The sequence below is a fragment of the Salmo trutta genome, chromosome 33, assembly GCF_901001165.1.
Source record: "Salmo trutta chromosome 33, fSalTru1.1, whole genome shotgun sequence".
NCBI lineage: Eukaryota > Metazoa > Chordata > Actinopteri > Salmoniformes > Salmonidae > Salmo > Salmo trutta.
This window is the reverse complement of record NC_042989.1, coordinates 12,504,825-12,517,188: the sequence shown is the minus strand read 5'-3', so window position 1 is coordinate 12,517,188 and position 12,364 is coordinate 12,504,825. Positions and strand designations below refer to the sequence as shown.

The 12,364-nt window shown below is 42.9% G+C and overlaps 1 pseudogene; it reads left to right on the top strand.

Annotated features, from left to right (window-relative positions):
- Positions 1-328: 328 nt before the first annotated feature.
- On the top strand, positions 329-1,222 carry LOC115172410 (helicase-like transcription factor pseudogene; annotated as a pseudogene).
- The last annotated feature ends 11,142 nt before the right edge of the window (positions 1,223-12,364 follow it).

Genomic DNA, 12,364 nt, shown 5'->3' with positions numbered 1-12,364 from the left:
TCATCTAACTAACTAGCTAGCTAGCTTACTAAACTATTTGTCATTTATGTTTGTGTTTAACAGCATATCACAGTTTTTAAAGCCGCCTCTTGGCTGCATGGTTTTATCCCAGTGCCAGAAGTGCTGATTTGTATAATTTCTCCATTATCAAGCCCCAAGACTATACCCGTTTGTGGGCACACATTGAGTCTCACATATTGAAGGCTGTGCTGCGTAGAGGTAAGCACATGAAGCAACAGTAATTGCACCATCCTATAAAACAATTAGGATTTCCCAGTTGGGGGGGGGGGGGGGGGGGGTGGATAATATTGTTACAGATAGCTAGCTACACATAGGCCTACCAGCCACATAAAGGCGACCATTAGACTAGGTCAGCACCTGTCATCACATGATACCATGATTAATACAGGCTAGCCAGGCTATTTGCATCCCCTTCCATGAACACTTACTTAGTGGGTTTTTTTCCATTTCAGAGGGATCTGTGGATGCTGGTGGCATTTCTGCGTCTGAAGCCGTTCGACATGAGACAGTGGTGGGACAGAGTCATACAGAGACCTGTCACACAGGGGGACAGGACCGGCCTTCAGAACCTACAAGCTCTGGTGAAGTGTATCACGCTGTACGAAGACCAGTTGTGTGTGTGGGCAGCCTCTGGTCTCTCTGCCGGAGAAGAGCGTTAGTGTAGAAGAGGTGAAGCTGACAAAGAGAGGGAGGAATATGAGCTGGCACGCACAGAGGGATGCACCACCATCAGCAGGTATGTTGCGGAGGGGACCGGCGTCAGGAACTGTGCAGATGTTCTGGCCATCCTGATCAGGCTGAGGTAGTTCTGCTGCCACCCTGACCTACGGGGCAAGACCACTACACACAGGTGTGGTAGCTGTGACTCCTGCAGAGTTGAGAGAACGTCTTATAGAGAGACTGAGGCTGGTGCTGGGCAGTGGCTCTGATGAGGAGTGTGCTGTGTGTCTGGACTGTCTGTCTGCCGTCATCACATCGCAGAGGTCATGCTGCATGGTCAGGCGCAGGTGTGCCCTCTGTGCAGAGGTCAGATCAAGTCCAGTGAGCTGGTGGAGTTTCCTCAGGAAGAGGAGGAGAACAACCTCTCAGAGAACTGGAGGAGCAGCTCCCAGGTGGAGGCTCTAATGCAGGGCTATCCAACCATATTCCTGGAGAGCTAACGGCCTGTAGGTTTTCACTCCAACACTAATCTAGTGCACCTGATTCTAATAATTAGCTGGGTTGATAAGCTGAATCAGCTTAGTTACAACTGGGGCTGTAGCAAAAACCTACAGGAGGGTAGCTCTCCAGGAACAGTGTAAAGACTGCACAGTAAGGACAACTGCATCAAGAGTCTGGTTGTCTCTCAGTTCACACGCTTCCTCACTCTAACTGGAGGTCCCATTGAGGGAGGAGGGTTTCAAGTTTGTGAGTCTGGATGGCACTGAGCCAGAAGAGGCTGGCTCAGGTGATCCAGGAGTTCCGGAGCGATGCACCTGGAAGACCATTGATCATGCTGCTGTCATTCGAAGCCGGAAGGGTGGGGCTAAACCTCACAGCCGCCTTGCGCATCTTCCTCATGGACCAAGCTTGGAACCCAGCAACAGAGGACCAGTGTGTGGACCGCTGTCACTGCCTTGGCCAGAAGAGAGATGTTGTCATCACTAAATTCATAGTGAAGGACTCCATAAAGGAGAACATGGTGAGGATTCTTTTGGCCTCCCCAGCGAGAGGAAGATGTCATGCATAGATGATATAATGGAGCTCTAGACGTCTGGCTGCTTAAAGACTGCTTAAAGACTGCTTAAAGACTGTTTTCGAAGGAGACTGTTCTCACTGTTCTTTTGTACATTAATATCCTTTAAGTTTAGAAGGAATGTTTTCCCATTTGTGGAACCAAACATAAACACACACACACACACACACACACGCACACACAACAATGCCCATATTTTAGAGCAGTTGTTTCTAAAAGATGTGTATGTGGGAATACAGTTTGTGTCAAACCAGGAAAAAAGGGGGGAAAATCATGGCATTCTTCTGGGAATCACCAGGGACCTCACAATACCATATCACGACAGCCGATACAATATGTATTGTGATTCTCGCGATTCTATATGTATTGTGATTCAATACTGTGATTCGATGTTCCAAACATTTTGCACACTATACTGTATGTCTGCTGCAGAGGGACAAGAGAGAACAAGTGTTGATAAGTCATGGAAATGCTATAAATATTACACAGTATAAAAAAACTCTTTCATTATTCATTTCTGGTGTTCATTATTGTCATGTTCCCATGCCAAGCTAGAATTTGTACATTGTATTGTCAGAAATGTCAAGTGTATAAAAAGAGGTCTGTGACAAGGGGTGGGTTTCTTTAGGATTCAGTTTAGGCATAGACGCTTGTAATCTCCAACTGGTTTAGTCATGACGATAACACTGACATAATAACATCATCACACCCCTCCAAGTCAAGACCTAGTACCTCCTCAAATATACTCTAAATGCCATTCTGTTGGGACGGTACTTTGTTTGATGAATATCTCCCATTAAAATGCCCTCTTCCGTAATTGAATTCTGTCTTTCATTATTGTCCTACATGATACGTTTAGATGCTGTTCACATGGGAAACCATCAGACCAAGCTAAAAATGTGTGTGATTTTGAGAGTCCATCTATCTTTACTACATGCAAAATCTGTGGTTCAGGATTGTCCAGCTTAAGCTGGATAGGCAATATAAACATGACAACATTATGGACAAACAGACATTCAAAACAACAGACACATTTTAGCAACATTTCATCAGGTGTAAAGCTTATCTCAACCATCTCAATTGAGTTGAGGTCGGGTGATTGTGGATGCCAGTTCATCTGATGCAGCACTCCATCACTTTCCTTCTTGGTCAAATAGCCCTTACACAGCCTGGAGGTGTGTTGGATCATTGTCCTGTTGAAAAACAAATGATAGTCCCACTAAGCGCAAACCAGATGGGATGGCGTATTGCTGCAGAATGCTGTGGTAGCCATGCTGGTTAAGTGTGCCTTGAATTCGAAATAAATCACAGACAGTGTCACCAGCAAAGCACCCCCACACCATCACACCTCCTCCTCCATGCTTCACAGTGGGAACCACACATGCAGAGATAATCTGTTCACCTACTCTGCGTCTCACGAAGACATGGCGGTTGGAACCAAAAACCTCAAAATCAGACCAAAGGACAGATTTCCACCGGGTCTAATGTCCATTGCTCGTGTTTGGCCCAAGCAAGTCTCTTCTTATTATTGGTGTCCTTTAGTAGTGGTTTCTTTGCAGCAATTCGACTATGAAGGCCTGATTCATGCAGTCTCCTCTGAACAGTTGATGTTGAGATGTGTCTGTAACTTGAACTCTGTGACGCATTTATTGGGGCTGCAATTTCTGAGGCTGGTAACTCTAATGAACTTATCCTCTGCAGCAGAGGTAACTCTGGGTCTTCCTTTCCTGTGGCGGTCCTCATGAGAGCCAGTTTCATCATAGCGTTTGATGGTTTTTGCCACTGCACTTGAAGAAACGTTCAAAGTTCTTGAAATGTTCCGTATTGACTGACCTTCATGTCTTAAAGTAATGATGGACTGTCATTTCTCTTCGCTTATTTGATGGACGTGTTTTTTTTTTTACCTAATAGGGTTATCTTCTGTATACCAACCCTACCTTGTCACAACACAACTGATTGGCTCAAACGCATTAAGAAGGAAAGAAATTAACAAGGCACACCTGTTAATCTTACATCTAGACGTTCCGCTAGCGGAACACCTGCTCCAATATCCAATGATAGGCGTGGCGCGAATTACAAATTCCTCAAAAATACAAAAACTTCAATTTTTCAAACATATGACTATTTTACAGCATTTTAAAGACAAGACTCTCCTTTATCTAACCACACTGTCCAATTTCAAAAAGGCTTTACAGCGAAAGCAAAACATTAGATTATGTCAGCAGAGTACCCAGCCAGAAATAATCAGACACCCATTTTTCAAGCTAGCATATAATGTCACAAAAAACAAAACCACAGCTAAATGCAGCACTAACCTTTGATGATCTTCATCAGATGACACGCCTAGGACATTACGTTATACAATACATGCATGTCTGTTCAATCAAGTTCATATTTATATCAAAAAACAGCTTTTTACATTAGCATGTGACGTTCAGAACTAGCATTCCCACCGAACACTTCCGGTGAATTTACTAAATTACTCACGATAATCGTTCACAAAAAACATAACAATTATTTTAAGAATTATAGATACAGAACTCCTTTGTGCAATCGAGGTGTCCGATTTTAAAATAGCTTTTCGGTGAAAGCACATTTTGCAATATTCTGAGTAGATAGCCCAGCCATCACGGCTAGCTATTTTGACACCCACCAAGTTTGACCCTCACCAAACTCTGATTTACTATTAGAAAAGTTTGATTACCTTTGTTGTTCTTCGTCAGAATGCACTCCCAGGACTGCTACTTCAATAACAAATGTTGGTTTGGTTCAAAATAATCCATAGTTATATCCAAATAGCGGCGTTTTGTTCGTGCGTTCAAGACACTATCCAAGGGTGACGAAGGGTTACGCGCCCGACGCATTTCGTGACAAAAAAATTCTAAATATTCCATTACCGTACTTCGAAGCATGTCAACCGCTGTTTAAAATCAATTTTTATGTCATTTTTCTCGTAAAAAAGCGATAATATTCCGACCGGGAGTGGTGGTTTTCGTTCAAAGAGAGAGAAAGTAAACATGGAGTCGACTCGTGCACGAGCCTCAGTCTCATAGTACTCTGACCGGCCACTATCCAAACGCGCTAATGTTTTTCAGCCAGGGCCTGCAAAGCCACGATTCAGCTTTTTGATGCCTTCTGAGAGCCCATGGGAGCCGTAGGAAGTGTCACGTAACAGCAGAGATCCCCTGTATTGGATAAAGATAATCAAGAAGGCCAAGAAATGGTCAGACAGGGTACTTCCTGTTTGGAATCTTCTCAGGTTTTGGCCTGCCAAATTAGTTGTGTTATACTCACAGACACCATTCAAACAGTTTTAGAAACTTTGGAGTGTTTTCTATCCAAAGCTAATAATTATATGCATATTCTAGTTTCTGGGCAGGAGTAATAATCAGATTAAATCGGGTACGTTTTTTATCCGGCCGTGAAAATACTGCCCCCTAGTCATAACAGGTTAATTGAAATGCATTCCAGGTGACTACCTCATGAAGCTGGTTGAGAGAATGCCAAGAGTGTGCAAAGCTGTCATCAAGGCAAAGGGTGGCTACTTTGAAGAATCTCAAATGTAAAATATATTTTGATTTGTTTAACACTTTTTTGGTTACTAAATGATTCCATATGTGTTATTTCATCGTATTGATGTCTTTACTATTATTCTACAATGTAAAAAATAGTAAAAATAAAGAAAAACCCTTGAATTAGTAGGTATGTTCAAACTTTTGACTGGTACTATATATACTGTATACAATATATTCTGTATATATCACATTGTACATGGTCTCCCCCAACATACTGCTATTTAAGAGTTTGACTGGGGGATGAATGAGTGCTTATATCTGTTCAGCTTACACTGAGGAACCCTGTTCCGTCTGCCTGAGGGGAGAAGCTGAAACTCTAGGTGGAGTACATGGGAGGGGTCTGTCATTATTTTCTTGTCCTGTCTCATGACTGTTTGTTCAAAGACAGTCTGCAGTGATAGGTGCTACCTCACACACGTCACCTTCATGGCTGTCTGGATCAGGCGATTCATTTGTGAATTTAAGGTAACAGACAAGTTGCCAAACCAGGCTGAAATGCCATAGAAAAGAAATGCCATAGAAACATTATAGACCACCACAGGTGAGTGGTCACCAACAGATTTGGGGTCAGAAACCGTTTCCTCTGTTTGCTTGACATTTAGGATGAGGTGGTGGTCATCACACCACTCCACAAACCTCTGTATCTCTGACCTCTGACCTCTACACAGTACTGTCAGGGTCAACACATTAGCCCCAGAATGGCAGTATAATCAGAAAACATGACAATATAGTTATCAGCGTGTGTACTTGTACATTCATTTGTATACAGTGTGAATAGGATGGGTGAACTCAGCCTTTGGGGGGACCTTAATGACCTTGGGCTCAGACAAGGTCTCGTTCCCTCGGACCTGCTTGGTCCTGTTGGTCAGAAATGAGTGATACCACCTGATGGTATAGGGGTTCACTGACACCTGTCTGAGTTTACTGAGGAGGATGTGTGTCTTCAAGATGTTCAATGCTGAACTAAAATCCACAAATAGCTGTCGACCATAGGCCTTGGGGTTCTCCAGATGAGGAGCATGAGATGCACTATGTTGAGGATTGATACATCAGTGCCACATTTGTGTTTGTAAGCAAACTGATACGGGTCCAACAGCGTGTTTAGTATGTAGGAAGCTTGATTTTTTTCAAGACACTTCATTATAACGGAGGTCAGAGCAACAGGTCTACAGTCTTTGTTTTCTTAGGGAGAAGGCTTTTGGGGAAGAGGGGTGATGATCGCCTTCTTCCACATGAGTGGAACTGTGTGGGAATGTACAGACCAGGCTGGTAGAAGTTCCTCTGCACAAAGTAGAGACGCCAAGGGGGCCTGTTGCCAGTTTGCTTAAAGACTCTTGTGGCCTCTCTAGGGTTAAATTCTAACTTGGGGTCACAGCCATCAATAACAATGGTGTTGAGCATGTTAACACACTTGTCAGAGAAGTAATGTCAGTCAAACTTTAAAAGTCATTAAGTTCATTTGCCGTTGTGTTTTCGTCTGTTTTCTGGTGGGAGTTATATTAGTAATGGATTTAATTGTTAACCCTTGTCCTTGAATACTTTTCATTCTAAGCTGGCTTGCTGCCCAATTCTACAAGAGTAATTATATTGAGCCAAACACAATTAATTGGCATCATTTGATGATAGTCAAAAAGATGCCATGAGTTATAATAATCAAACATACATTTATTGGTAAATGAAAAACCTGAAGGCTGTTTGCTGCCCAATTATACAAGAGTAATTTTAATAAGCCTTATTCACAAAACACACATTTATTGTCATCATCATATGACAGCCGAACAGATGCCATAATGCGTTTTGGCCTAATAATTCAGATTTATTGGTAGTAAATGAAAAACTGGTAAATAAAGATATCATATTTAGGCTATAAGGGAGGTGTTTGTTGTTTGTTTTGTTAACATTCAAATGGCACATTATGATTCTCTATCAAGAATAGAACGCCTTTTAGCTCTCCCAGTCTTGTTTCACACGGTCGGAAACTGACCCCAAACTGTGTTAAGGAACGAAAAAGAACATGCTCAGTCAAAACCATCTAACCAATTACAGAGCGCTGGTGTAACGTCTATCGCTGTTGATCCTCCCACTTCTGCAGACATGCCCACTTTCAGACACACTCCACGAATGCAGTTACCCATACTGGTTATGGTCGGCAAGCTGGAGCCCAACTATTGGAGACCAGCTAGAACACAACACAACCAAAACATAACTGCAGATTAAAATCAAAGAGAGAGCAGATTTACAGATTAAAAGAGTGCAGGCAGAGTTAGCTACCAAAGTGAGGGGGAGGCAGGCACATCGCCGGGCTGAGAGAGCGTCAGGGAAATCCAAAATAGATAGATTCCAGATGTCCATCAGCTAGTGCACTAGCACTAAGCCAAGGTGGAAAAAGTTACAAAACTCCTGTGGGTTTGGTGGATGCCAGGAGAACGCTACCTGCCCGAATGCATTGTGCCAATTGTAAAGTTTGATGGAGGAGGAATAAGGGTTAGTTCAACTGAAGGGAAATCTTAACATTACAGCATGCAATGACATTCTAGACGATTCTGTGCTTCCAACTTTGTGGCAACAGTTTGGGGAAGGCCCTTTCCTGTTTCAGCATGACAATGCCCATGTGCACAAAGCGAGGTCCATACAGAAATGGTTTGTCGAGATCAGTGTGTAAGAACTTGACTGGCCTGCACAGAGCACTGACCTCAACCCCATCAAACACCTTTGGGATGAATTGGAACGCTGACTACGAGCCAGGCCTAGTTGTCCAACATCAGTGCCCGACCTCACTAATGCTCTTGTGGCTGAATGGAGCAAGAATGTTGAATGACGCAGCAATGTTCCAACATCTAGTGGAAAGCCTTCCCAGAAGAGCGAAAGCTTTTGTAGCATCAAAGGAGGGACCAACTCCCTATTAATGCCCATAATTTTGGAATGAGATGTTCAAAGAGTAGATGTCCACATACTTTTGGTCATGTAGTGTAGCATACGAACTCGGTAGCACAGAATAAATACTCCATATGACGTTGAGAAATAGTGCATTGTGGTTAGTTTAGAAGATATCCAGAAGTAGATTAATAAATATGTAAAAACCCCAAAACATTATTATGTTTGTACTTATAGGTAACAGATTGTGACTACAACTAAGTTACGAGTCTTTGACTACACTGGGTTGTTACATTGGTGAGTAAAAACTCATGCTTCCTACCGTTTAACTCACATCTACCTTAATAAAACCTGTCTGTTGACATTTTACCGCAATATGCAAGTGTTGAAAACAATTGGTTTTTCGGTGTCTAAAAGGGCCTAGTGTGAGTATGTCTGCGTGAATGTGTGAGTGTGTGTGTGTAATGTATGCGTGTGTGTTAGAGAGAGATAGAGAGATAGAGAGATAGAGAGGACTATACATGGGGCACACATCCATAGGGCTATAGACATAAAAGGGTGGCAGCTTTATTGTAGCTTGTGGCTTTTCTTAAGTGTTATTGTACAACTCACTGGTCACTCTCTACAGGGCCAGGGGAGAGGGAGAGTGAAAGGGTGATGCTGTTTTTAGTTTGATTTGAAGAGGGACCATGAGCACAGACGAAGGATTTGAAGGATCTGGAAAGGTTGTGTATGGAGGAATGGTCTAAGATCTCTCCCAATGTGTTCTCCAACTCATGAAACATTTTGGGAAAGGCTCAGTGCCGTTATCCTTGCAAAGTGAGGTATTAAAAGGTATTGAAAACAGGGGTGGCAACAATTTTAACCCCTATGTTTTTGGGGGGAAAAAATATTTATCGTATTAGTATAAAATTCTATGATTTCCCCCCAAAAATTCCATACAAAATAACTCAGTATTTGTATTATTTATTTGATACTGTGTTTTTGCTCATCTTGATCAAGGGTGCCAATCATTTTTGACCTGACTGTACGTACATCCAGTACACTTCAATCTGCCTGTAATCAGTCTCGAGAGGCGGGAGGGCAATTAAGGACGTGGCTCTAAGAGGATGCAGGGTAGGGTTGGTTGGTGTGAAAAGTTCATGGCCCCCAGGTGTCACTGTGCTCAGGGGGAAATCTAAAACCTGGGCCTGGTGGTCAGGGCTGTGGCACACACGCACGCAGGCAGTGTGTGTGGCCCCAGCTTGACCCTGCCTCCCTGATGAGGCTGTATCCTAGGTGGTGGTGAACCAGCCAATGTGGCTACAGTGGGGGCCGTCACAGCCGTCACACGGCCACACAATGGGCGTCACGTCAGCACCGTCACAAACAGCGTGCTAATCCACTGATGACAGCGGCAGCGACCGCCAGGGCCAGGTGCCATCCCCTGTCCATCCTCAGGTCGCGGGGTCATGAACTATGGGGTCTGGGGGGGATCTACTATACCTCATACACACAAACAGGCATGTGCACACGCACGCACGCACGCACGCACGCACGCACGCACACACACACACACACACACACACACACACACACACACACACTGCTCTGTTGTCAACAGGGCACAATATCTATTATCACCTAAAACAAGAGGCTTCCAACAACTCAGGTGGACATTTTCTAAATTAGATAATTGTACTTTACTGGTAATTAAGTTGGTGTAATAATGAACCCGGTTTTCATGTTAACTTCCATTCTGAGAAAAATATATTTGTCCATCCAGAGGGATGTTGCTAGGCAGCCACTTTGTCAGATATCTTAGAAAGCAGCACTTACAGGAGGTGAGAGAGAGATAGAGAAAGGTAGAGAGGTGTGAGAGAGAGGAGAAAAAGTGAGAAAGAATGTGAGCGAGAATAGAAAGAGAGCGACAAACGGCGAGAGAGAAAACAAGAGAGCAAGCAAGAGAGAGACAGAGAGTAAATAAAGAGAGAATAGAGGTCTCTCCTGGATTCTCCTGGTTTTGCGGCTAGCTGCTCTGAGAAGCCCAGATAGAACAGTTCTATTAATACCTGGCTCAGCTCTATTCTTAGTTCACCTCTGGCTTCACACAGAGATTACATTTATGGCTTTTATTCTCTCAAAAAGACACAGACTGCCCATCTGTCATTAGATAAGCTCATCTTTAAACCACTTCACAGGCCAAAGATCATAATACACATTTGCTCTGTAGAAGTCTTTGACAATGATTGCTATGTGTATACTTGTATATCTTCAGTCTACATGCAAGAGTCTAAATGCTTGTAAGCGGTGTTATCCATATCACTTGTCTTGATGGCAGTAGTGAACTGTTGAGGCATCAGTACAGACTGTGACACTGCAGTGACCCCAAGCAGAGATACGCACATTGTACACGTCCACGTGCGCATGCGCGCACACGCACTCACTCGCACGCACACACACAAACAAATACAAAACAAACACCATTTTGAGACATTTACTAAGAAGGCTGTATGGGGTTCCCGGGAGAGAACATATTGATCAGAAATTCCCTTTAAACATATTGATGGGATCTGAGATGTAGAATATCAGTGACACACAGTACAAGCACCACTATGGTTGAGCTCACATGCACGCACACACACACACTCATGCACGCACGAACCCTGCCTTCTCCTCATAAAGATAAACTCTGCAGGGCCATTTCCCTGTTGAACCATTTTGTGAAGACCGCTAACATTGCAAGGCCAAGATGACATCCCTTTGATTGTCACTCAATTACAGTACATTGGGTACTTTATAACCAAATAAAAGAGAAGTGAGAGGGAGGGAGGGAGGAGAGAGTAAGGAGAGGGAGGGAGGAGAGAGAGAGGGGGCAGCCTCTGACTGTGGGAATATTTCAGCAGCTTGAAGATTGATTCCATAATTGTGCCCGTGATATATTTCCGGAGTGCCAGCCTAACAAACCAAAATTGTTTCTGTAAAAGTTCCCAGAACATTCGTTATGTTGTGGCAAATGTTCTCATGACACAAAAGCTGTCCAGTTGTGCTAATGATTATAGAATGTTTGTATTAGGTTGTGGGAACAGTCTGGTGAAAACATTGTGGGGACATCACAAAAGATATGGTCTCAAAACACAAAAACTGTACAACTGTGTGGATGACTCTACAATGTTTCTTTTAGTGTGCAAAAAACATTCACCTGATGTTACAATAACGTTCCCAGAACACATTTAGTCTGTTTTTTAAATGTTCCCAAACTCAGTTGCCAGAGAGGAAGGAAACCGCTCAGGGATTTCACCATGAGGCCAATGGTGATTTTAAAACAGTTACAGAGTTGAATGGCTCTGAAAGGAGAAAACTGAGGATGGATCAACAACATTGTAGTTAATCCATAATACTAACCTAATTGACAGAGTGAAAAGAAGGAAGCCTGTACAGAATAAAAAATATTCCAAAACATGCATCCTGTTTGCAACAAGGCGCTTAGTAATACTGCTAAAATTGTGGCAAAGAAATGTTAATTTTTGTCCTGAAAACAAAGTGTTATGTTTGCGCCAAATCCAATACAACACATTACAGAGTACCACTCTGCATATTTTCAAGCATAGTGGAGGCTGCATCATGTTATGGGTATGCTTGTAATCATTAAGGACTGGGGAGTTTTTCAGGATAAAACTAAACGTAATGGAGCTAAGCACAAGCTAAGCTTTCCACCGGACACTGGGAGATGAATTCACCTTTCAGCAGGACAATAACCTAAAACACAAGACCAAATCTACACTGGAGTTGCTTACCAAGAAGACAGTGAATGTTCCTGAGTAGCCAAGTTATTTTTTATTTAAACTATTTATTTAAGGGATGCGAATACTTTTTGAAGGCCCTGTATAGGCCTCAGTATCATCACTGATGATATATGAGTGACAAATTATGGTTACATTTTCATTTTCTCTGTTGAACCTACCCTTTGGAATGACTTAGATAGCAATAGTGACTCTATTTAGTTTTTAAGTGTAGATCTCTCAACAATCATTCTCACAATATCACATTGGTAATAGTCAGTGACAAATATCATAGCTAATAAGGGCTGGGCTTGGTTAAAACCCTGCATGAGAGATCAAAGGGTACCTGTAGATCGATCAATTCTCTAGTATGAGGTGCTGCCCAGACAAAATAAATT